Source organism: Phaenicophaeus curvirostris, chromosome 7, assembly GCF_032191515.1.
Source record: "Phaenicophaeus curvirostris isolate KB17595 chromosome 7, BPBGC_Pcur_1.0, whole genome shotgun sequence".
In the NCBI taxonomy this organism is placed as follows: domain Eukaryota; kingdom Metazoa; phylum Chordata; class Aves; order Cuculiformes; family Cuculidae; genus Phaenicophaeus; species Phaenicophaeus curvirostris.
This window is the reverse complement of record NC_091398.1, coordinates 4,123,828-4,146,238: the sequence shown is the minus strand read 5'-3', so window position 1 is coordinate 4,146,238 and position 22,411 is coordinate 4,123,828. Positions and strand designations below refer to the sequence as shown.

The following is a 22,411-nucleotide window of genomic DNA, read 5'->3' as shown; positions in this document are numbered from 1 at the left end:
CCTCAGGTACAAGGTCTGGGGCTCTGAGCAACCTGATCTGGTTGAAGATGTCCCTGCTCACTCCAGGGATGACCTTCATGGTCCCTTCCAACCCAAACCATTCTATAATGCTCTGTGAATGCAGTGATCAGGTATGAAACCTCATTTCTAGGACTGCTAGTAGCACCTCAGGAGCTGGCAGTAAACCTTAAGGGACTTGAGTGTTTGTTCCAATTCCTTCTGATGGAATGTGATTCTCAAAGGGCTGAGCGGTTGCTCTGGTTTCTCCCATTCTCTCACCACTTGTTACCTGTCATTTTTCAATCACAGCTCGTTCTGACATTAAACTGTCCAATTGACACAATCAGAGTGTTAAATAGGATGAGAGACTGAGGATAAAAGTGGTAATTGTGTCTGCTGGGTGGTGACTACTCTTCTTAGGAGAAAAGTGAGCAAGCAAAGAACAGCCCTGATAACGGGGAGCTGCTGCTGTGTATCCTACGCTGTTGATACAGAATCATGCAATGGTTTGGGTTGAAAGGCACCGTAAAGATCATCCAGTTCCAGCCTGTTGGGCAGGGACACCTCCCACTGGACCAGGCTGCTCAAAGCTCCATCTAACCTGGCCTTGAACACCTCCAGGGATGAAGCAGCCACCACTGCTCTTGGGCAACTTGGGCCAGGGCCTCAACACCCTCATAGGGAAGAATTTCTTCCTAATGTCTAGTCTAAGTCTTCTCCCTTCCCCTTTAAAGCCACTCCCCCTCATCCTGTCACTCCAGGCACTTGTAAAAAGTCCCTGCCCAGCTTTCCTGGAGCCTCTTTCAGTACTGGAAGCTGCTCTAAAATCTCCCCAAAGCCTTCTCTTCCCCAGGCTGAACAACCCCCACTCTTTCAGCCTGTCCTCAGGGCAGAGGTGCTCCAGCCCTCTGATTGCCTTCATGGTCTCCTCTGGACCCATTCCACCAGTTCCATATCCATACCATGTTGGGGATTCCACAACTGGCCACGGGACTCCAGGTGGGACCTCACCAGAGCAGAGTAGAGGAGGAGAATCGTCTTCCTTGCCCTGCTGGTGTTCCTTGGTGTCAAGAACTGCACTAAATAGCTGCGAAGGTCATTTTTACTTCACAGCTGAGTGAGGCTTGTGCAGACAAGCAGTGCATTCCACACTGAACTCACTTGTTAGGAAGGGCTAGAACAACATGTTCTCCAGGTAATCCATTAGAGCTCAGACCCAGTTTGGATACATTAATCCTGTCTCACCCCCACACAAAAGCTGTCCAATCATTTCTTAAACAACGCTGTTTTTTTAGCTTTAATCTGAGCTGATGGGTTGCTCAGTGTTGTCTCCGTCGGGGCAAGTTGTCTTGATGTGTCCTGGCTCTCTCTGGGAATTCCTCTTCCCATGAGGGAATGGGTTGTGGAATGATAGCAGGCATGAGAGGGTGATTCCCGTCCGCCAGCCAGGTAAGTGTATCTTGTAAATAAAGCATGTTTTATATAGATATAATCGGGAGATATGGAGGATAGTGTGATTTTTGGGATCTTTTGAAGTTATTTTTAACAGGTCTCTTAAAATTCCATGAGAAGCGTGAATTTTCAAACCCATTTTCTCTGTAAGCTTTCCTCTGTGTGATTTTTCTGTAAAATGAGTGTAGAACTTGGCTCCTCGCCTACAAAGACATGGTTAGAATGCTGTTACTAAATGTTTGAAGTTTGATGTTTGTGCTTGAAGGACAGAAGATCTGGTAAAGCACGATGCGGCAGAAGCTGTTATCCGTGCTCTGCAGCCTACAGCTGAATTAACAAGAAAAGGCAAGCTCACCAGGCTTTTGTTTAGGTGGTTTCTGTGGATATCGATGCTTTTCCTTAAATTGGATTTGCTCAGGCAGGTTTTGGCATTGCTTTGGTTGATGTTACAAGTGAAGGGTTTCAGGTTATATTTGCTGTGTCCTGGCTCTTCCATCAGAACATAGGTAGCCCGAGGGAGAGTGACAGGTCATTGAAAGATTCAGGTTAATCAGAAGTGCAGCCTCTTTGCACGAAGGTGAGACGATTGGAAGAATCACATACAACCCTTTCCCACCTTGCTGTCCCCGAACACTTTTTGCACGCAGGTTACAAGTGGTCCAGAGCTTGACTGAAGTGTAAAGTAGTAGGGGGCGTGAAAACAAATGATAATTTTACAACAGTTCTCTGGAATATGGTAAATTCACGCGTATGTCTTGTATATAGACCAACACTAGTCTCCCCTGGTGAGGTCTCTTGTAGTGTCCTTCACACAATTTATATACGAGACTTCTACCCTTCTCCAGTAATTACGGTGACTCCAGGTCCTTTTTTAAGTCTCATATAAAGTCAGTGGAGTTGAAGTAATGAAAAACAGCATTGTGCAACTTATAAGCCTTATTGTGTAGTCCAATAAAACATCACATTGTAAACACAATAAAATAGTCTATTACCAAATTGCTTAGTTAATTTTAATCAGTCTAATGAGTCTAATTTGATTAAATCTGCTTGTGAATGAGAACATTCCACCCACAGAAAGGTGCACTAAAGGTAATCTGCAGTTTTGCATCTTTGCATTACGTGTAAGAATCTGTTGTCTTTCATTTCTTGAAGCAAGGTAAGAATATAGCTTTATGGATATTATCATCATTAAATCACAGAATGGTTTGGGTTCAAAGGAACTTCAAAGCTCATCCAGTTCCAACCCCCCCTGCCCCCCCTCCCACTGGACCAGGCTACTCAAGGCCCCATCCAACCTGGCCTTGAAGACCTCCACGACTTCTCTGGGCAACCAGTGCCAGTGCCTCATCTCCCTCAGTGTGAAGAATTTCTTCCTAATGTCTAATCTAAATCTTCCCCCTCCAATTTAAAGCCATTCCCCCACGTCCTGTCACTCCAGACCCTTGTAAAACTGCCCTCCCCAGCTTTCCTGGAGCCCCTTTCAGTACTGGAAGCTGCCCTAAGGTCTCCCTGGAGCCTTCTCTTCTCTAGGCTGAACAACCCCAACTCTCTCAGCTTGTCCTCACAGCAGAGGTGCTTCAGCCCATGGATCATCTCTGCAGCGTTCTCTGAACCTGTTCCAACAGTCCCATAACCTTCCTACATTGGGGATCCCAGAACTCAATGCAGGACTCCAGGAGGGGTCTCACAAGAGCAGACTAGAAGGGAATCATCATCATTATTAATATTATTATTATTAACATGATTTGAAATTATCTGATCTCTCTGTTTGTGGCAGAAAATCAAAGTGTACCTACAAGGTTTGAGGAAATAATTTTGTGTATTAGATTTATGTCATTGTAGATGTTTCTGACTTATTGAAAGTGCTGTGCAAGCATAGACTGAACCCTCTCTTCAGAGTTGATAGCTTGAATGTTTATGTTTTTAACTCCCCCTTATAAACTACTGCTTGCAGCTAAGTACTTTTTTTTTTTTTTTAAAATCCTGAAGTTGAGGTCAGCCCTTTCCAGGACAAAAGGTTCTTAAATGATGGAGGAGGATAATGTCTGTTTTCAAATGCATGGCTGGGTAAAGGAAAGTGCTACTGAGCGCATATGAAAACTTCTTCACTACTGAAAACTTATCTCGGACTTATTTTTTGAAAGGATGGTCAAGCAACATTGAGTGTCCGTGGTTTCGAGTAGCTTCTGTAGTATTATCCCTTGTTTTAACAAATATATTTAATATTTTTTGGAGATAGGCTCTGCACACCCATCTTACCGTGACAGCTTACGTTAGGCATCGCAACACGTTCATTTTCCTGTTGCTGGTGACGAGCTGTAGGACTGAGGATCAAAATTGTTGCCATGAGTGCTTAGTAGAGGTAATATAACTATTATTTTGCCTTCTCAACAGTTTAAATAGTGCAGTATCTGTATAACTGAGTTTGTGCAGTCTGGGAAAGTAAGGCTGACATGAACGCTGCCAAGTGTTGTCTGTGAGAGAACAGGCTGTGCAACACCTGAGATGTGGAGAAACCGTGCTGTGCTGAGTGGGCAGTGCTACCAGATGCTGGAGAGACACATGCCAAAGTGTAGTCAGGACAAAAATACATTTCAGTTGGGTTTTTGACATTAACTTGAGGATGTTCCAGGAATGTACACTGTGGGCAGTGGCAGAGAGATGCTGTCTAGCAGCCTTGCAAATCCGAGTGTCATCTTGGGAAGGCCTGCAGCCTCTCACAGACTGCATAACCACAATGGTCTTTGTTTATTTCTGTGTAGGATAAATCCCACAATCTTGTCTTAATACATACATGAAGGTTTCCTGAACGTGTTTTTAGGTAGGTTGTTCTGAAAAAGAGAAGGTGAGGGGAAGGAAGCAAAGGCCTTTTAAGGGAAAGCTTTGATGCTGATGAGATCTGATGCTGCAGCCCAAGGTAGCAGACAGATCATAGAATAGTTTGGGTTGGAAAGGACATTAAAGATCATCCAACCTACCCCTGGCCATGGGCAGGGACACCGCGGACTAGATCAGGCTGCCCAAGGCCCCATCCAACCTGGCCTTGAACACCTCCAGGGATGGGGGAGCCACGATTTCCCTGGGCAGCCTGGGCCAGGGCCTCAGCACCCTCACAATGAAGAAATTCCTCCTTATGTCTAGTCTAAATCTGCCCCTCTCCAGTTTATACCCATTGCCCCTAGTCCTATCACCACAAGCCTTTGTAAACAGTCCCTCCCCAGCTTCCTTGTAGCCCCTTCAGGCACTATAAGGTCTCCTCGGAGCCTTCTCCGGGCTGAACAAACCCAACTTCTATGAGAGGTGCTGTAGCCTTCAGGTCATTCTTGTAGCCTCCTCTGGACCCGTTCCAACAGTTCCATATCCTTCTTATGTTGAGAAAAACCCTGTGCGTTGTATAACTTAACTCCTGAATATTTTGTCTACTTACATCCTAAAATCTTTATTTCTGCTGCTTTGGTTTAAGCAAGTCTTTTGTTGGCTTGAAGTAATTAAATAAAGAAGTATAAGCGATCTGTGTGATGAATCTTTCCAAATACTGGATCCTATTTGTATTTCTGTTTTGTATGCACTCCTGTTACTTTCAAATGACCAAAGACAGCATAATGTTCTCGAGGATGTCCAAAGGAAGACCTCTGTCTTTCCCCTACCCAGGAGAACTTGCATTCGGTGTCACGCAGGCCATATTATTCAGCCATTCTGTGCACCAGGTAGCCAGGTTATATATAGCAACAGCACACTTCTACTCTTCTCTTTAATGTGCTAAGCTTGACAGAATTCCATTTGCGATGCAGTAAGTGGTTACTGCAGCTGGATTTGCTTTTTGATGGATACTGAGGAGAATAGGGAAGGTGTGGTATGGCACAAAAGGGGAATCCAGATATTTAAAATCACAGATTGAATTGCTTCTTTCAAAATTATAGAATCATAGAATAACCAGGTTGGAAGAGACCCACTGGATCATCGAGTCCAACCATTCCTATCAAACACTAAACCATGTCCCTCAGCACCTCGTCCACCCGTGCCTTAAGCACCTCCGGGGAAGGTGACTCAAGCCCCTCCCTGGGCAGCCTGTTCCAGTGCCCAATGACCCTTTCAGTGAAGAATTTTTTCCTAATGTCCAGCCTAAATCTCCCCTGGCGGAGCTTGAGGCCATTAAATTAAATTTAGGTTAGACATTAGGAAGAAATTCTTAATGATGAGGGTGGGGAGGTCCTGGCCCAGGTTGCCCAAAGAAGTCGTGGCTGTCCCATCCTTGGAGGAGTTCAAGGCCAGGTTGGATGGGGCTTTGAGCCCCTGATCCAGTGGGATGCGTCCCTGCCTATGGTAGGGGTTGGAACTGGATGGGCTTTAAGGTCCCTTCCAACCCAAACCATTCTATGATTCTAAAATGTTATGTACTTGCTTTAGAAATGTCTAATAGAGTAGTTATATGGTTTATTTGTTTAATTATTGTCAGACTGTGTTCAGTTTGGTTTTGCTTTGGGAACTGCTGGCAGACTGGGTGCGGTGAGATGGGATATTCATCCTGATGCTGCCAAAGCAGGGCACTTGCATAAATGCATTTAATTTCCAATTCTCTAGCGTTGCAGTGAGTTCTTCCAGAAGTGCAACCTGATTGTACGGGTGACACCTCAGGAAGTAAAAAAGTTAGATTTGCTTTTATAGAACATAATGGCTCTTGTTGACAGTCTTCTGTACTCTTAATTATTAAATTGAAGCAACTTTTCTTGCACAATAGTTCTTAAACTAGGCCTGTTTTTATAGTGCATGAAAATACTTAGGCTGGGTGGGAGTCTGCAATAAATACTTTAATTCCTTGAAGTGATGGCTCTTGGCCAGCTTTTGCACTCTTACTCATCAACTGCTGGTCTTAATTCTGCTGAATTCAAACTTTATCTCTGAAGGGCAGAAATAATTATTTATGCATGAGTATTCCTCCTGAGTGTTGTTTGATTAGTGAGATGCTGGGATTCCTTGGTTCTGAAAGGCTGTTCATTCAGGCTGTGCCACTGCCGCGTGTGACACTGCAGCTCAATCAAGACTTCAAAGTGTCCTTGCTTCTTAAGTTTTAAGGGAGCTGGAGACTCTTCTTTTTCCCATTTATAAAGTCAAATCAAGCTTTCAGTATAGAAGTCCCTCTCAAATGAAAGCTCTCTGAACTGAAGGCTGAGTCTGAGCACAACAATCAAGTTGTGCTCTGGTGGTTTATCTCCTCATCCTGTTTGGCTGCTTATGCTGTGAGATTATGCGACGTAAAAATCAAACCCCAAGGCAAAGAAAATATCCTACAGCTTCCTAGAAGCCTTCCCAGTTTCTCGCACAGTGCTTATTTTAGAACTGGACTAGCTCAGGGGCATGAGAGAAAGTCCTGGTAGTGCCTTCAAATGCTTCAGTAGTCAGATGTCAAAGTACTCGGCGTTTGTTTTGCTTGAATGCCATTTAATGTTCCTGCTTTTAGAAGATAATCAGTGTTCTGTATGACTGCTTTCTCATTTGCATGCAGCTCATCCTCTCATTATGGAATATTCTAAGCTCATCACATAAAAAAGTTTCAGTCTTTTTTTGGTTATGCTTTAGTGGAGTGCAGAAAACTACCAAGAGCTTGTTTTACTCTGTTGTGCGTTAGCTTTTTTTTCCATAGCATTGTTGGAAATTCCACTTGAAAAGGTTATGGGTGGCATGGAAATGGAGAGAGAACTTTCCTCACTTGGACATTGGCTCAAACCAAGAAAAAAGTGATCCTGGCAGAGTACCACAGGAAAATCTATACTTCGGGTACAGTCAGATGCCACGCTTTGCAACTGCAGAGCTTATTCCGAAGGGGAAAAAGGGACAAATAAGTTGGTGATCATGCAAAAGCAGGGGAGAGAAAGGAGGGATGCATCTGATACCTTAAAATATCTTTGAGAGCAAAGTACTGGTGTTGATTTTGACAGCTCCTTGGAATTTATGCCTTGTCTGGGCATCATTAAGGGAGGTAGCATGATACTGCAGGTCCATCCAGTGCGCTGGGAAAGCAGTTGCCCTTCTGTAAGAGATAGGGGGAAAATGATGCTTAAGTCTTGCCTGACCTGTGCAGACGTGAGCAGAACCCAGTTATGGTGCACCTGTATCCTCCGTTTCTGAGCTCCCAAGCTTCTGGGACTGGATCCGTACAGACTGGGGAGTGAGAGGCTGGAGAGCAGCCCTGCAGAAAGGAGGGATCTGGGGGTTCTGGTTGGCAGCAGTTGAACATGAGCACACAGCAGTGGCCCAGGTGGCCAAGAAGGCCAACGGCATCTTGGCCTGTATCAGAAACGGCGTGACCAGCAGGTCCAGGGAGGTTATTCTCCCTCTGGACTCGGCCCTGGTGAGACCGCTCCTCGAATCCTGTGTTCAGTTCTGGGCCCCTCACCACAAGAAGGATGTTGAGGCTCTGGAGCGAGTCCAGAGAAGAGCAACGAAGCTGGTGAAGGGGCTGGAGAACAGGCCTTATGAGGAACGGCTGAGAGAGCTGGGGTTGTTTAGCCTGGAGAAGAGGAGGCTGAGGGGAGACCTCATTGCTCTCTACAGCTACCTGAAAGGAGGTTGTAGAGAGGAGGGTGCTGGCCTCTTCTCCCAAGTGACAGGGGACAGGACGAGAGGGAATGGCCTCAAGCTCCTCCAGGGGAGGTTCAGGCTTGACATAAGGAAAAAATTCTTCACTGAAAGGGTTATTAGGCAATAGAATGGTCTGCCCAGGGAGGTGGTTGATTCACCTTCCCTGGAGGTGTTTAAGGGACAGGTGGATGAGGTATTGAGGGATATGGTTTAGAGATTGGTGGGAATGGTTGGACTCGATGATCCGGTGGGTCTCTTCCAACCTGGCGATTCTATGATTCTGTGAGCCAACAGTGAGACCTGGCAGCCAAGAGGGCAACCATGTCCTGAGGTGCATCCAGCACAGCATCGCCAGCTGGTCAGGGGATTGTCCTGCTCTACTCCACGCTGGTGCAGCCTCGCCTTGAGTACTGGGGGCAGTTTTGGGTGCCACAGTATACAAAGGGTATAAAGCTACTGGAGAGCATCCAGAGGTGGCCACAAAGTTGTATGAGGAGCGGCTGAAGTCGCTTTGTCTGTTCAGCCTAAAGAGGAGGCTAAGGGGAGACCTCATCATAGTTTACTGCATCCTCACAAGGAGAGGAGGAGGAGCAGGTGCTGAGTGACCGATGGCAGGAAGCTGTGCCCGGGGTGGGTTAGATTGGACATTAAGAGAAGGTTCTTCCCCCAGAGGGTGGTGGAGCACTGGAACAGCTCCCAGGGAAGCAGTCACGGCACCAATCCTGACAATATTCCAGAAGCATTTGGCCAATGCCCTCAGCCCCATGGTGTGAATGCTGGGGTTGTCCTTTGCAGGGACAGGAGCTGGACTCGATGATCCTTGTGGGTCCCTTCCAACTCAGGTCGTTCTGCAATTCTAAGCAATCACTTCCCCCACGATGCTGTTTCCTTTTGTTTGAGGGGTGAAGCAAAACCAGCTCTGGCAGGGCATGTAGCTCAGCTGGGGCGATGCCTGTGGTTTTTTGCTAAGCAGGGTGTCACAGGAATGAGCTTCCTGCCCTAACGGTTCTGTCTTCTTCCCCTCCCTGCTGCTGACTCACACATGCAATCAAATGACAAAGATAACTCCTTACAGGAGAAAAATAATTACTTCTCTGGAAGTGAAATATAGTCTCTTTTCTTTTTTTTTCTTTCTTATCCTTTCTTCCCTTTGGGGTTTGTGTTTTGCCTCAGCTCAAAATGTGCTGACCAGTTATTTTGGATGAAGTAGGTCAAAACATGAGCAGGCTCACTCTCCAGGTTGGGGTCACAGACAGGTGACAGAGCTTTTCTCCCTGTGTGTGTTGCTGGCTAATTTGCAATTCCCTTCTGAGACGGATTAGAGATCTGTGGCAGCTTTTTTTGGGGTCAGCATCTTGGACATCAGTGAGAGCGTATTGAGGCCTTTTATTTTTTTTGTTGTAGAAGACTTCGTTTTCCAGCCTGGATGTGGCAAGATAGGTAGCCAAAATTAAGGGATTATGATTGAGATAAACTGGTTGGAAAGTTACCCTTGATGCAGCCAATCCTTAACTTTGTCAGGATGGCTTTAATCCACTGTTACAGAATCATAGAACGGTTTGGGCTGGAAGGACCTTAAAGATCATCCAGTTCCACCCCCTGCCATGGACAGGGATGCCTCTCACTGGATCAGGTAGCTCAAAGCCCCATCCAGCCTGGCCTTGAACACCTCCAGGGAGGGTGTTGATCCTTAGCGTCTGAAATCTGTTCCAAAGTGATTACATTGGATGGAATTGTGCTTTATAAACCATAGCCTGAGCTCAGTAAAAATTGCACTTGGTCCTACTTGTTGTGAGTATGAGCTCTGTGTGATGGTTGTTGGGTCACGATACTTTTAGAAGACAAGTATGTATATAGAAGCAATATTTATTTATTAATGAAATCTAAAGAAAATGAGCTTTTGTGCTCAACAGTTTTTCTGCATTTCTAATACATCGTTTTTCCAGTACAAGACTGAGAAGTCATCATGTCTATCTCATCCCTCCCCCATCCCCAAACTCTGGCAAGTTCATACTATAGAATTTTAAATATTTATCTTGGAGAAGAGAATCGGTAGGACTTACGAGTTAATGAATGAGGTGAAAGAGTGGACAGGACAAGCCAAGAGACTTTTAATAGTTCTGGCAGCTGTTGCATGTAGTGTACCTTTTATCACTGCCTTTGGACCAGAGTCATTTCCTCACATCCAAGGTTTTTGGCATCCTGACTCTTCTCCTGATCCTAGTTTTACTGGCTTTAGACCATGGCTGTTTAGCAGGAGTCTCAAAGAGCTTTTGGAAAAGAAGAGCTAGAAAAGCATCCTGTTAAGGCTCAGGAACAGAACTATTGGTTTCACCTGTTCTTCCCACTCTTGGCAACAAACCTGGATGTGGGGAGTGTGTGCAACCAACAAGAGCAAGGTCGTAGTTCAGTTACTGGCAACAGATGACACATGTCTCTGCATGGGCTTTGTAAGCTTGTGTATGTGTACTGCATGGAATCATAGAATCATTGAATGGTTTGGGTTGGAAGGGTCCTTAAAGCCCATCCAGTTCCACCCCCAGCCACGTGCAGGGACACCTCCCACTGGATCAGGTTGCTCAAAGCCCCACTCAACCTGGCCTTGAACCCCTCCAGGGATGGGGCAGCCACAACTTATCTGAGCAACCTGTGCCAGGGCCTCACCACCCTCACAGGAAAATATTTCTTCCGAAGTTCTCATCAATATGTCCCCTCTTTCACCTTAAAACCTTTCCCCTCATCCTATCCCTGCACTCCTTGATAAAGAGCCTCTCCCCAGCTTTCCTGTAGGCCTCCTTCAGGAACTGGAAGGCTGCCATAAGGTCTCTCTGAAGCCATAAGGCCTCCCTGAAACCCCTTTTCCTTCTGGTAAAAAGACTGAATAACAGTGAAAAACTACATCAGAGCTTTGCATTACGTTTGCAGTTGGGTGGTTTTTTTCCCTCCATGTAGTAAGACTGAATGCTTAGCTAATTTCTTATGCAAGGTTATGTTGCAACCTCTTGCCATCTGAGCTGAGAGCTGTGTCAAAGACATTGAAAATGACAGCTGAGAGCTCAAAAAACTCACACACCTAAAAGAGGAAGAACTTGTCACGCTTGTTGCTGTTCAGATGCTTTTAAGGGCTTCTGCAGGAGTGTCTGAAGACACCTCCCTGCTTTGTGGATGTGATACTAACATTATCATAGGGTGAAACCAGGTAGTAGTGTTGCAAGTTTGGGTCTGTGAAAGTGAAGGCTGCAGGACAGTAAATCCATGCATTATGTGGATTAGACATTGGGAAGAAATTCTTCATGGTGAGGTTGGTGAGGCTCTGGTCCAGGTTTCCCAGGGAAGTCGTGGCTGCCCCATCCCTGGAGGTGTCCAAGGCCAGGTTGGATGTGGCTTGGAGCAACCTGATCCAGTGGGAGGTGTCCTTGCCCGTGGCAGGGGGATTGGAACTGGATAAGCTTAAAGATCCCTTCCAACCCAAACCATTCTATGATTCTACGAACTACAGTTGAGCCAGATACTGTACTGCTAGTTTGAGGTCCCCTGGTGGCCTCGCTCCTTTGCAAGTCCCCTATTTCTGCTCCTCTTCAGAGGTGACAGCACCTACCCTTATGACAGTCCCCCCGTAGACCTCTGATGCCTGTAATGAGACAGACATCACTTGAGGATAGCTCTGTAGCTAAAAACTAGACTCCCTCATTGCTACAAATTGTCAGCTGAGGTCCAAATGCATGTGGAGATAAGATAAGTTTCTCTAAAAGCTTAAGAGCAGTCTGATGCTTTCTCAAAAGTCCATTTCTTATATCTGGGTGGCTTTTGGGATTTGCTGGAACAGGAGGGGAAATACAGACTTTTATTTGGATACTAAAGCTTGTCTATCAGCGTCTTTGTGTTTACTCATTTCAGTTGCTGATTGTCTTAAGTGAAGTAGCTCCATTATCCTGAGCAATCCAGTATGATAGATGATCAAATTGATTATTTAAAGGGGGAAAAATAAAGATCGAAAAAATAGAGCTATGATTGGTACCTGTAATTACTGCTACAGACCTTTCTGACTCTTCTAATCAGTGTTAGAACTCTTATAAATATTTCTCCATATATAATTAAAGGAACTTGCATGTTGGAGAAGTAAAGATGAAGTTGCAGTGTTGGTGAGGACTAATGGGCTGTAGCAGAACTGTGGCTTAAAACCAAGGCTTCACAGAGCAAGTGGCAGATTTCTGGAACATAGACTTCGTTCACCAACACTTTTCCACTTTAGCCGGTAAGTCTGAGGTTAACAGGTCTGCCAGACAAAGGCATTATTTATCTGCTCTCCGCTTAGCTCTCCTAAATCTCACTTCTGGCCAAAAGTACAGTGATTTTCCTTGCTGGCAGAAGGTGCAACTCCTTTCAGCATCACCAGCAGCAGGACTGGTATAATGAGGATGGAACATCCTCCTTCCTCAGAACAAAGTGCACTGCCCAGCACCACCCTCTGTGTCCTCTAGTTTGAGGAAATAATATAGTTTATGTAGCTTGTGCAGCAAAATTAATCATTGTATTGAATAATTTCATAATAGTAGATATGCTAAGTGTACTTATAGTGTTGAATTTCTGGAGAATAGAAAATAATATTCAGTGTAAACTCTCCTAATCACTCTAAAACTCTAGCTTTATAGTGTCTTAGTGTGTCCCTGCCCTTAAAGCTGCTTTTTGTGACAAAGGTCTGGCTTCTCGACACTGCAGTGAGTTGAGAATGGCTTTACCTTTCATGAAAATGAAGACTTTGTGTGTGCTTGACAAAAGGAAGGGCTTAAGATCCCGTACCTTTGGTCAGGCTTCATGTGGTTCACGGAGTGGGGTGTGGAAATCGGTTTCTAAAATTAAACAGAACTATCACAGAACTTTGCCCCCTTCGTTCTTCCACTGTGAACGTGCGACAAAGTCTTCAATAGGTACAGGCAAGCACAAAGTCCCTCGTTAAAGAATTTTCATGCCAGGACTGGTCAACGCTAGTATCTCCAATCTCTGCTTGGATTGGTGAGGGCTTGCAGGATGAGTGACTTACGTAATCTTGAACCTGATCTGGTCCCTTTACCCTTTCTGCTCTTGGATGGGAAGGGTGAGAGGATCTTCCCACAGTCATTCCCTTGCAGGGAGGCGAACCAGTAAGGCAGGGTTGTGTTACACGCTGTAGTTATGAGAGTTATGTGGAGATGGCTGAGTCGGTCGACAGCTGCAGCCCTCTGCTATCGTGTGAATGGTTTGCTTTTTGTCACAGTGCTTATTTTAATGAACTCCATCTGTACATAGAGTAGCCCCTAATAGAAAGCAGATTGCTGGGCTGCTGCTGTCTGCAGTGCAGTGTAGGTGCTGTGAGTTGGCCAGGCTGCTGGGTTGCAGATGACGGCTGAGTATCAAAATGAAGTGGGTGCTGCCTTGCTTAGTACTGAGCAGCTTCCAAAATGTTGAAATTTTGCCTGAGGAGTAAAGAGTTTGGGGAGTGGGAGGAGGAAGATGAGGCAGCAGTTGCTCCTGAAGAGTAAAAGTCAGCTCATCATTTCTAAAACTTAGTTAAATCCTTGTTTTTTTCCTCCCCTCCAAAACTCATGATGATGGCAGCTTATCATTTGGGATTTCCCTGCTGGTGAAAGTAGTTTTTTCTCTGCAGTCTCTGGTTTTATTCAGAGTGCATTGATGTCCAACTCAATGGTGAAAGCTTAAGGACAGAACAAGACCAATGTGACAAAGAAATCATAGAATCATCACAGGATCATAGAACGGTTTGGGTTGGAAGAGATCTTAAAGCCCATCCAATTCCAACCCCTTGCCATGGGCAGGGACACCTCCCACTGGATGAGGTTGCTCAAAGCCCCATCCAGCCTGGCTCTGAACACTTTCAGGGATGGGGCAGCCACAACTTCCCCGAGCATCCTGTGCCAGAGCATCACCACCCTCACAGGATAATGTTTCTTCTCATCTAAATCTATTCTCTTTCAACTTAAAACCATTCCCCCTCATCCTATCCCTGCACTCCCTGATCAAGAGCCCCTCTCCTGCTTTCCTGGAGCCCCTTTCAGGACTGGAAACTGCTCTAAGGTTGCCCCGCAGCCTTCTCTTCTCCAGGCTGAACAACCCCAGCTCTCTCAGCCTGCCCTCACATGGGAGGAGCTCCATCCCTCAGATCATCTTCATGTCCTCCTCTGGACCTGCTCTAACAGATCCGTGTCCTTCCTGTGCTGAAAACTCACAATGTGTGTTCATTTTGAGGTTAATTCCACTCAAAGCCAAGGCCCTTTTCTTAATCAAAACAGAAATAAGTAAATAACTTTGAGTTAGCCTTCATTAATAAGACCCAAATGAACCTATTATTTTAGCTGCTGCTTTTTCAGGTAAAGATGTTTCTGCCTGAGTCTAAATATATGAAGTATGGCATCTAGAGCTGTAGTTGGCTTACTGGGAATGCACGGAGTAACATATTTTCCTTTTCCTCTGCTGTAGGTTCAGTATAAATCCTCAAACAGCTTACCACACCAAAAATAAGGCCGTATAAATATCCAAGCACGTGGAAAAATAACTTTCCTATTACTACCGCATTAGGAATTAAAAAAACTATTCAGCTTCAGGCACTTGGTGGGGACCCCATAAATTAGTAACCATTCCGTTAATCTAAACTCCAGATTTTAGGCAGATTTCTGGAAGTGAGCAAGGTAGCGCTGGCTTGGACGACTGTCCCTAAGTAGGATTGTTTGTCTGACAGCTTGTACTTCCAACAGCTGGAATTTTTCAGCCAAAAGCATGTGGCAAATGAGGTAACTTTGCGATGCTTTTTTGCTCTTTGTGTTGCATTTGCATCTCCGTAGAGTGTGGTGTTTACAGAGAGGATGCTTAACTTAATCTGCCACTGTCTGAATGCGCAAATTAGTCACCTGAGCACTTGTAATAAACTTAAAATGATACTGTGGAAGGGAATTAATGCCTTAGGCGGTCGTTAGTGGGATCTGTAACCTCTCATCTCTAGCTGCTAGAGCTGTAGTGATGTGAAGGAAGAGGTGGTTGCAGTTGGATGCCTGCGAAAACGAGTAGGATGGAAGAGATGCAGAAATGGAACGTGCATGTTAGTCTTGGGCTAGTTCACTGATGTCTCGGTGAGAGGAATTTACCCTCCATCTCCCTGCGCAGGGTTTAGAAGCGCTGCAGGATTGCGTCCGATTGCAGGACTTTTCCTTATATGAGGATAATCCCAGTCTTCCAGGCAGGATTGTGAGTAGGCTGTGTGCTAGCGCTTTTCCTGCTAATGAAAAGTTAATCACCACCCCTGCACTATGCTGCAAGGAAGGGGGGAAGAGGGTTTTACAGCTTCCCACCAATGTACACTCACCAACCATGTCCTGGGCTGCATCCAAAGCAGCATGGCCAGCCTGGCCAGAGAGGGGGGTTCTGATCCTCTATTCCTTTCTTGTGAGACCTCACTTGGAGTCCTGTGTTCAGATCTGGAATCCTCAGCATAGGAAGGAAATGGAACTGGTGGAATGGGTCCAGAGGAGGCCATGAAGATGGTGGAGCACCTCTGCTATGAGGACAAGCTGAGAGAGTTGGGGTTGTTCAGCCCGGATGAGCCTCTGGGGATACCTTAGACCAGCATTCAGTACTGAAAGAGACTCCATGAAAGCTGGGAAGGGACTTTTTACAAGGGTCTGGAGTGACAGGGCAAGGGGAAATGGCTTTAAATTGGAAGGGAGAAGATTTAGATTAGACATTAGGAAGAAATTCTTCATGATGAAGGCAGTGAGGCGGTGGCACAGGTTGCCCAGAGGAGTGGCAGCTGCCCCATCCCTGGGGGTGTTCAAGGCCAGGTTAGATGGAGCTTGGAGCCCCTGATCCAGTGGGAGGGGCAGGGGGTGGGCATTGATGGGCTTTGAGGTCCCTTCCGACCCAAACCATTCTATGATTCTGTGATATTAAAGCTGCCTTGGTCCTGCCCCTTGGGTATTTCTTCAGTTTCTTTAAAGGTTAAACATGAATTTAATGTCTTATTCATCAAAAGATAGGATATTCATTCCTAGATTTTAACCACCAAAAAAAACCTGTTGGTGATGTGCTGGGCTAAGGTTGTGGTTCCTTTATTTGCACTTTGGAAATGCCTAAACATCATTTTTCTTTGCCTGTATTTCTGTCCTAGTTGCATAAGGGACCAGGAAATGGTCAATCATTCAACTTTTTTTGACTGATAAATTCCAGATTTGTTTCGCAATCCTTTTTATTTTTAATAGAAGTGCAACTTCAGCTTTTTCCTTACACTTTATACTGTTTTAATATTGGCAACTCTTGGATTTCAAGATGGAATTTGAATGTCAGTTGCACAGTCATCGAGACAAATTGTTTTCTTAGTTTGGAGTTTCCCATTCCCCCTCTGCCTGGTACCACGGTGCAGTCGTCATCGAAAAAGTACGTAGATTCACGCAGTATTTGAGAGGAAAGGCTGAGAATAACTGCTGGTTGATTCTTGGAGTTGACTGTGTCTTCTCGTGGGTCCCGACAAGTCCCAAACCTTTTCCCATTTAAACTGGTGGGAATTATGCAGACCATAGCAAGGCTCACGGTGAGCATATAATACAGCTACAGGAAGGGGATCAGGGAGGTTAAGTTGAAAAGTACACTCAGAGCCTTGTGTTCAGTTGAGCCATTTGTGTCTGGTGTGGCTAAGCCTTATCTTTGTGTGAAGGAACTGAAATCAGATGGGTGCTGTTATTCCTCTAGTGGAAGCAAGGATGCATCACTAGGCTTCTGGAAAGCTTTTTACAGCACAGATGCTCTCATTGCTTCCAGCCCTGACGCTGAGAATAAAACCTCTTGCAGGTGAAATCAAGTGTTCATGAAGAATTTAGCCTAGATGGATTTTGCTTTGAAGGATTGAACTTCTTCCACTGCTCCCAGTGCTGCAAACCGTGTATTTTCTACATCGACAGAAGATTTGGCCTCAAATTGAGCAGGGCAGGTTCAGATTAGACATCAGGAAAAATTTCTTCACTGAAAGGGTTCTTGTGCACTGGAACGGCTGCCCAGGGAGGTGGTGGAGTCACCATCCCTGGAGATGTTTAAAGGAGAGGTAGATGAGGTGCTCAGGGATCTGGTTTAGTAGTGGACAGATACGGTTGGACTCAAAGGTCTTTTCCAAGAAAGTGATTCTATGACAGTGTGGGTGGGAGCCTGACTTTAGCCTGGGGGTTGTTTTCATGGGCCTCTCCTTCTGTTTTGCAACCTGTCCCACTTGGGTATGTGAACGAACCAAGTGTCAGCTGGCAAATATAAAAACTAATGCTGAGCACGGGATAAGAATAAAAGGGTTTTGCCTGGATTAACCAGGGTTTTGCTGGAGAACTGGGTTAAAAATTCACTGTGTTGCTCTCTGAGGTTCCTGTCTTGTTGAGTTTGCTGAAGTGGTTTATTTATAAGTTGTTGTGAAACTAAAACGTTATTGGGCTCTGCTTTACTAATGATGCAGCTGATGGGCACTTCAATTTTTAATATAGGCTGTTGTTGATTTTGGTTTAAGTTTAGAAATGGAAAAATCAAGACACTGCCCATTTTTAAATACAATGTCCTGTAAACACCTCTGCATTAATAAAGCGTAATAACCTCTTGGTTCAGTCTGCTTTCATAGAATCACAGAATGGTTTGGGTTGGAAGAGACGTCAAAGCCCATCCAGTTCCAACCCCCTGCCATGGGCAAGGACACCTCCCACTGGATCCAATGGCTCAAAGCTCCATCCAACCTGGCCTTGAAGATCTCCAGGGATGGGGCAGCCACCACTGCTCTGTGCAACCTGGGCCAGGGCCTCACCACCCCTATTGTCAAGAATTTCTTCCTAATGTCTAATCTAAATCTTCCCCCTTCCCATTTAAAGCTATTCCCCCTCATCTTGTCGCTCCAGGCCATTGTAAAAAGTTGCTCCTCAGCTTCCCTGGACCTCCTTTCAGTACTGGAAGCTGCTCTAAGGTCTCCCTTCTCTTCTCCAGGCAGAACAGCATCAACTCGCTCGGCCTTTGTCCACAAGTCTTCTTGAGCAGCTTAAACCCTTTGAATCCTGTCGATTACCAGTGAGCTGGAAACCAAAACCCTAATGCTCAGACCCCTGGAAATGATTTCTTGAGGTCTCTGACTTCAAAACCACCTTGCGCATGCTCTCATCTCTGTGGTTGTGTGCTTTTTTTGCTCATGTCTTTGTCATTAAGGCTCAGCTTGGAGACCGTGGAGCAGGATGTGTAGGCTGAGTGCCTCTCTCCAGTGTGGCTTTACCCCATTGGGACCAACACCATTTAGTAACCAAAGGTTTAATGATGAGAATGCTGCAGATCCCACTGGTGTGTTCTCTGAATGCTTTGGATAAATGACCCTTGCAGGTTTGTGTCCATGAGACTGGAAACCTGTGTAGAAATATCTGACTCCAAGGAAAAAGGTTCATATTTAAGACTGATTCTCATCATTTCCAGTCTGAACAACTGTTGGTGACAGCAGTAACGAGAAGAGAATTGGTGCTTATATTTTATACTAATAAAAAAGAAGAACTTGACAACGATTTTTTGGTGTGCAAGTGTTCCAATTTCTCTTGGACACAGTTTCCTAGAAAGCCCAGTGATGTGGAGCCAGACCACTGCTTGGGGAGCTGAGACTGCAGGTGCCTGGGAGCAGCGCAGTGTGAATCTCATGTGATGCTGTTTCAGTGAACACATTTGAAGGATTAAAAAGCACAAGAAATGTGCTAAATTCAGGATGAAATACCCCTGTAGCACAAAAGGTTTAAATGTCACAGTGAAGAACGAAAGACCGATTTAAGGAGGAAAGGCTTATTTTTATATACAGTGTGTGTCAGAGAATGCGGTTGCATGCTTTCAATTCTGATGCTTCTTTAAGTTCAGCAGTATAATCTCCTACTTATATTTAGCAGAGCTCTGCCTCTGTCTGAGCACTTGAACATCTGTTTTTATTGTCACAGCTCTGGGCAGTTCTGCTGGATTTGGAGCAGTGCTGGTGCTGTATGTCGCTGAGGGACTGAAGCTGGGTGCTTCAATACCATTCATGCTATGGAAACACAGCAGAGTCCATAAAAAACCACTAAGAATTAGGTTTACGAAGCACATCGATACCTGCTGGCCACTAAGAAATCTGGCTTTGGAGGGTGATGTGTGCTGTGAGGAACACACAGCATTCTGCTGTCCTCTTTGGGCTTCCGTGTCATCAGAATGGCATTTGCCAGTAGTAAATGCATTTAACGAGACTAATTTTAGAGCTGTAGCTCAGCACTTAAATTTGCCGTCTCCTCGTTAAGTCTCGCAACTACATCAGGCCTTAGATTTATAATAAACAGGACTTTGAAACCTCATTTCTTCCCCCTCTGCTAGGGATCGTCACGCAAGTGAGAGAATGTGGTTGTTACCAGTCATGTAGCCTTTATACATCTGACTCCATTCTGTAATGCTTTAATCATATTTCTAGTGCTAGGGCCTTTTTTTTGCCTTCCTCACTCAATTTTCCTTTTGTTCCTGATCTCTTGTTTCTTTTGTTAGCGACAGAAATAGTGTTGCGCAAATCAGCTGTGTTGTCATGGGGAAACTTCACAGCGTGAATGTGATGAAAAATGGCCAGTTTTATTTTTTTTCTTTCCTTTCCTTACAGTGATAGCATAGGGGAATGAGCAGAGAAATCATTTCCATACCACCCTGCGGGGCAGTCTGGATGGGCAGGGAGTACTGGGCAGTCTGGGTTCACTGCTGCTGGATGTGAAAGCAGAACAAAGGGAAAGGGAGCTGTAATCTGTGGTCGTAGAGGAGCATCCCCTGGCATCCATCAGCATCCAAGGCAGGCTTTTTTTCTTAGTGGAACAGCTTTGTGAAGCCCTGTATCTCCTGCAGAAAGCAGCACATGGTGAGTACGCCTTGGCCATCTGTCCCTTGTCGCTCGGATCCATCTAGTTAAGAGCGGAGCTGTCGTTGCTCCGAAGGATGGAGCAGGGCGGGTGGCAGCTGCCGTGCTCGCAGTGCTTATTAATGCCCTAAGGAGATGGGATCAAGCGTGCCTGTCCGCGAGCTGTGAAAGTGGGATAGTGCAGGAGGTGTGGATTCAGCGCAGGAGAAATGTGTGAATGCCTCTTGTAAACGCCAAAGCTCTCACCACGTGAATATTCAGGTTCTGCAGCTGCCTCTGTGTGCACCTCATTGATCCTATGGATAGAGGGGTTTATGGAATTGATGATAATCGGCCTATTTAGTTCTTTCCACCGCAATGAAATTAATGTGAGAACGCTGCAGAAGCTCAATCCTAAACATCATTAAGGGAAAATAAACCCGTCGTCTGGCTTGGCGATGGTGAGGAATGGCTGTCATTGCAACGGATGCAATATCGTACCAAGATTTAAAAGGTCAAATAGATATGGTTTCTTGTGTGGGCAGAACGTTCAATACTCAATGACAGTTTACTATGTAAAATTTACACTACTAGGAAGAACCATGCAGTGAGGGAAAGTGGTATTTTGTATATACTTTAAATTCTTCATAGGAGAGAAGGCTAGAATGAAAGCTGTATGGTGGGTTTTGTAAGGAGGTGGGGGTATCTGCCTTTACAGTGAATGTGGCAGAAGAAAACTTTCCTTATCCATAGTATTTAAGCCACGTGAGTCTGCATGAAATTGAGAAATGAATTCTAGTAATAGCATTCTCAAGCTGTTGCCTGCTTTGTTATCTACGTGGGGAGGGAATTTTTTTACAAGGGCATGTAGTGATAAGATGAGGGGCAAATTTAGATTAGACATTAGGAAGAAATTCTTCACGCAGAAGGTGGGGAGGCCCTGGCACAGGTTGCCCTGAGAAGTCGTGGCTGCCCCATCCCTGGAGGGGTTCAAGGCCAGGTTGGATGGGGCTTTGAGCCCCTGATCCAGTGGGAGGTGTCCCTGCCCATGACAGGGATTGGAACTGGATGGGCTTTAAGGTCCTTTTCAATCCAAATAATTCTGTGATTCTATGATTCTATGCCGTTTTGAGAGCAAAAGCTAAACAGCGTGAAACATCTAACGTGGAGCAGACAATGTGTTTAATCCCAATCAACAAGTGGTTTGTTTTGATGTGCATGATGGTATCGGCCAGATAACTTGGATACTATTGACCCGATAGTGGTATTCGTGTTGTACTTGGGCTGCATTGTCCATCAGGACTACAGCACCTTCTGCAGCGTAAATACTTAGACAGACGAGTTGTGATCTTGGTCTCTGGATGCCACCAAACCATGAATGATTAAAATCATATTTTATAAATAAGAGAGCAGGAATAGATACTCATTTGGGGAGAGTAAACACTGCAACAGGGCTGGAATGATATTCCATTACACTTAATCATAGAATCACAGAATGTCCTGAGTTGGAATAGATCCACAAGGACCATTGAGTCCAACTCCTGTCCCGGCACAGGACACCCCCAACGTTCACACTGCGGGGCTGAGGGCGTTGTTCAAATGTTTCCGGAATATTGTCAGACTTGGCGCCGTGAGTGCTTCCCTGGGAGCTGTTCCAGTGCTCCACCACCTTCTGAGTGAAGAACCTTTTCCTAATGTCCAAACTAATCCTCCCCTGGCACATCTTCCTGCTCTTCCCTTGGGACCGGTCATTGGTTGCCAGAGAGAAGAGCTCAGCGCCTGCTCCTTCTCCTCCCCTTGTGAGGAAGCTGTAACTGCAATGAGGTCTCCCTTAATCTGGATGATTTCTCTCCAAAGGTGTTAAACCTGTGCCTGATGACCAAGCTAAGTGCAATCTTTTAAATTTAGTCGGCCTGTTTGTGGTTTTATGGGGAAACCCTGTGTCAGAGGAGGTCAAATCATGACAATTTCTGGTTCAGAAGTGGCCACTGGAAAGGAAGGTTTATAAGCATCAGTGTGCTGTGCTTGTGGTGTGAGTTGGGGTTGTTCAGCCTGGAGAAGAGAAGGCTCTGAGGAAACCGTAAAGCAGCTTCCAGCTCTGAAAGGGGCTTCAGGAAAGCTGGGGAAGGACTTCTTACAAGAGCCCGGAGTGGTAGGACGAGAGGGAATGGCTTTAAATGGGAAGAGGGAAGATTGAGATTAGACATTAGGAAGAAATTCTTCCCTGTGAGGGTAATGAGGCACTGTCAGAGACTGCCAGGGAAACAGTGGCTGCTCCATCCCTGCTCCAAGGCCAGGTTGGATGGGGCCTTGAGCAGCCTGGTCCAGTGGAAGGTGTCCCTGCCCGTGGCAGGGGTGGTGGAACTGAATGAGCTTTGAGGTCCTTCCCAACCCAAACTGTTGCATGGTTCTGTGATTTGACGTGCTTAGAAATATTATTTGATATTGTAGCTGCTAAGTGTGTTTTTGTGGGTTTCTTTGTGACCCGTTCTTGTGTATAAC

General features: G+C 45.5%; 1 protein-coding gene across 17 annotated transcripts in view; it reads left to right on the top strand.

Annotated features, from left to right (window-relative positions):
- Positions 1 to 22,411, top strand: part of LRRFIP1 (LRR binding FLII interacting protein 1) — a 125,047-nt gene that overhangs the window by 12,499 nt on the left and 90,137 nt on the right. The window contains exon 1 of one of the 17 annotated variants that reach the window (XM_069860575.1): positions 1,431 to 1,449. The exons of the other annotated variants lie outside the window; for them this stretch is intronic. The gene's annotated coding sequence lies outside the window, so the exon portion shown is untranslated. Of the gene's footprint in view, positions 1 to 1,430; positions 1,450 to 22,411 lie in introns of those variants that run through there. 17 annotated transcript variants of the gene reach the window in all.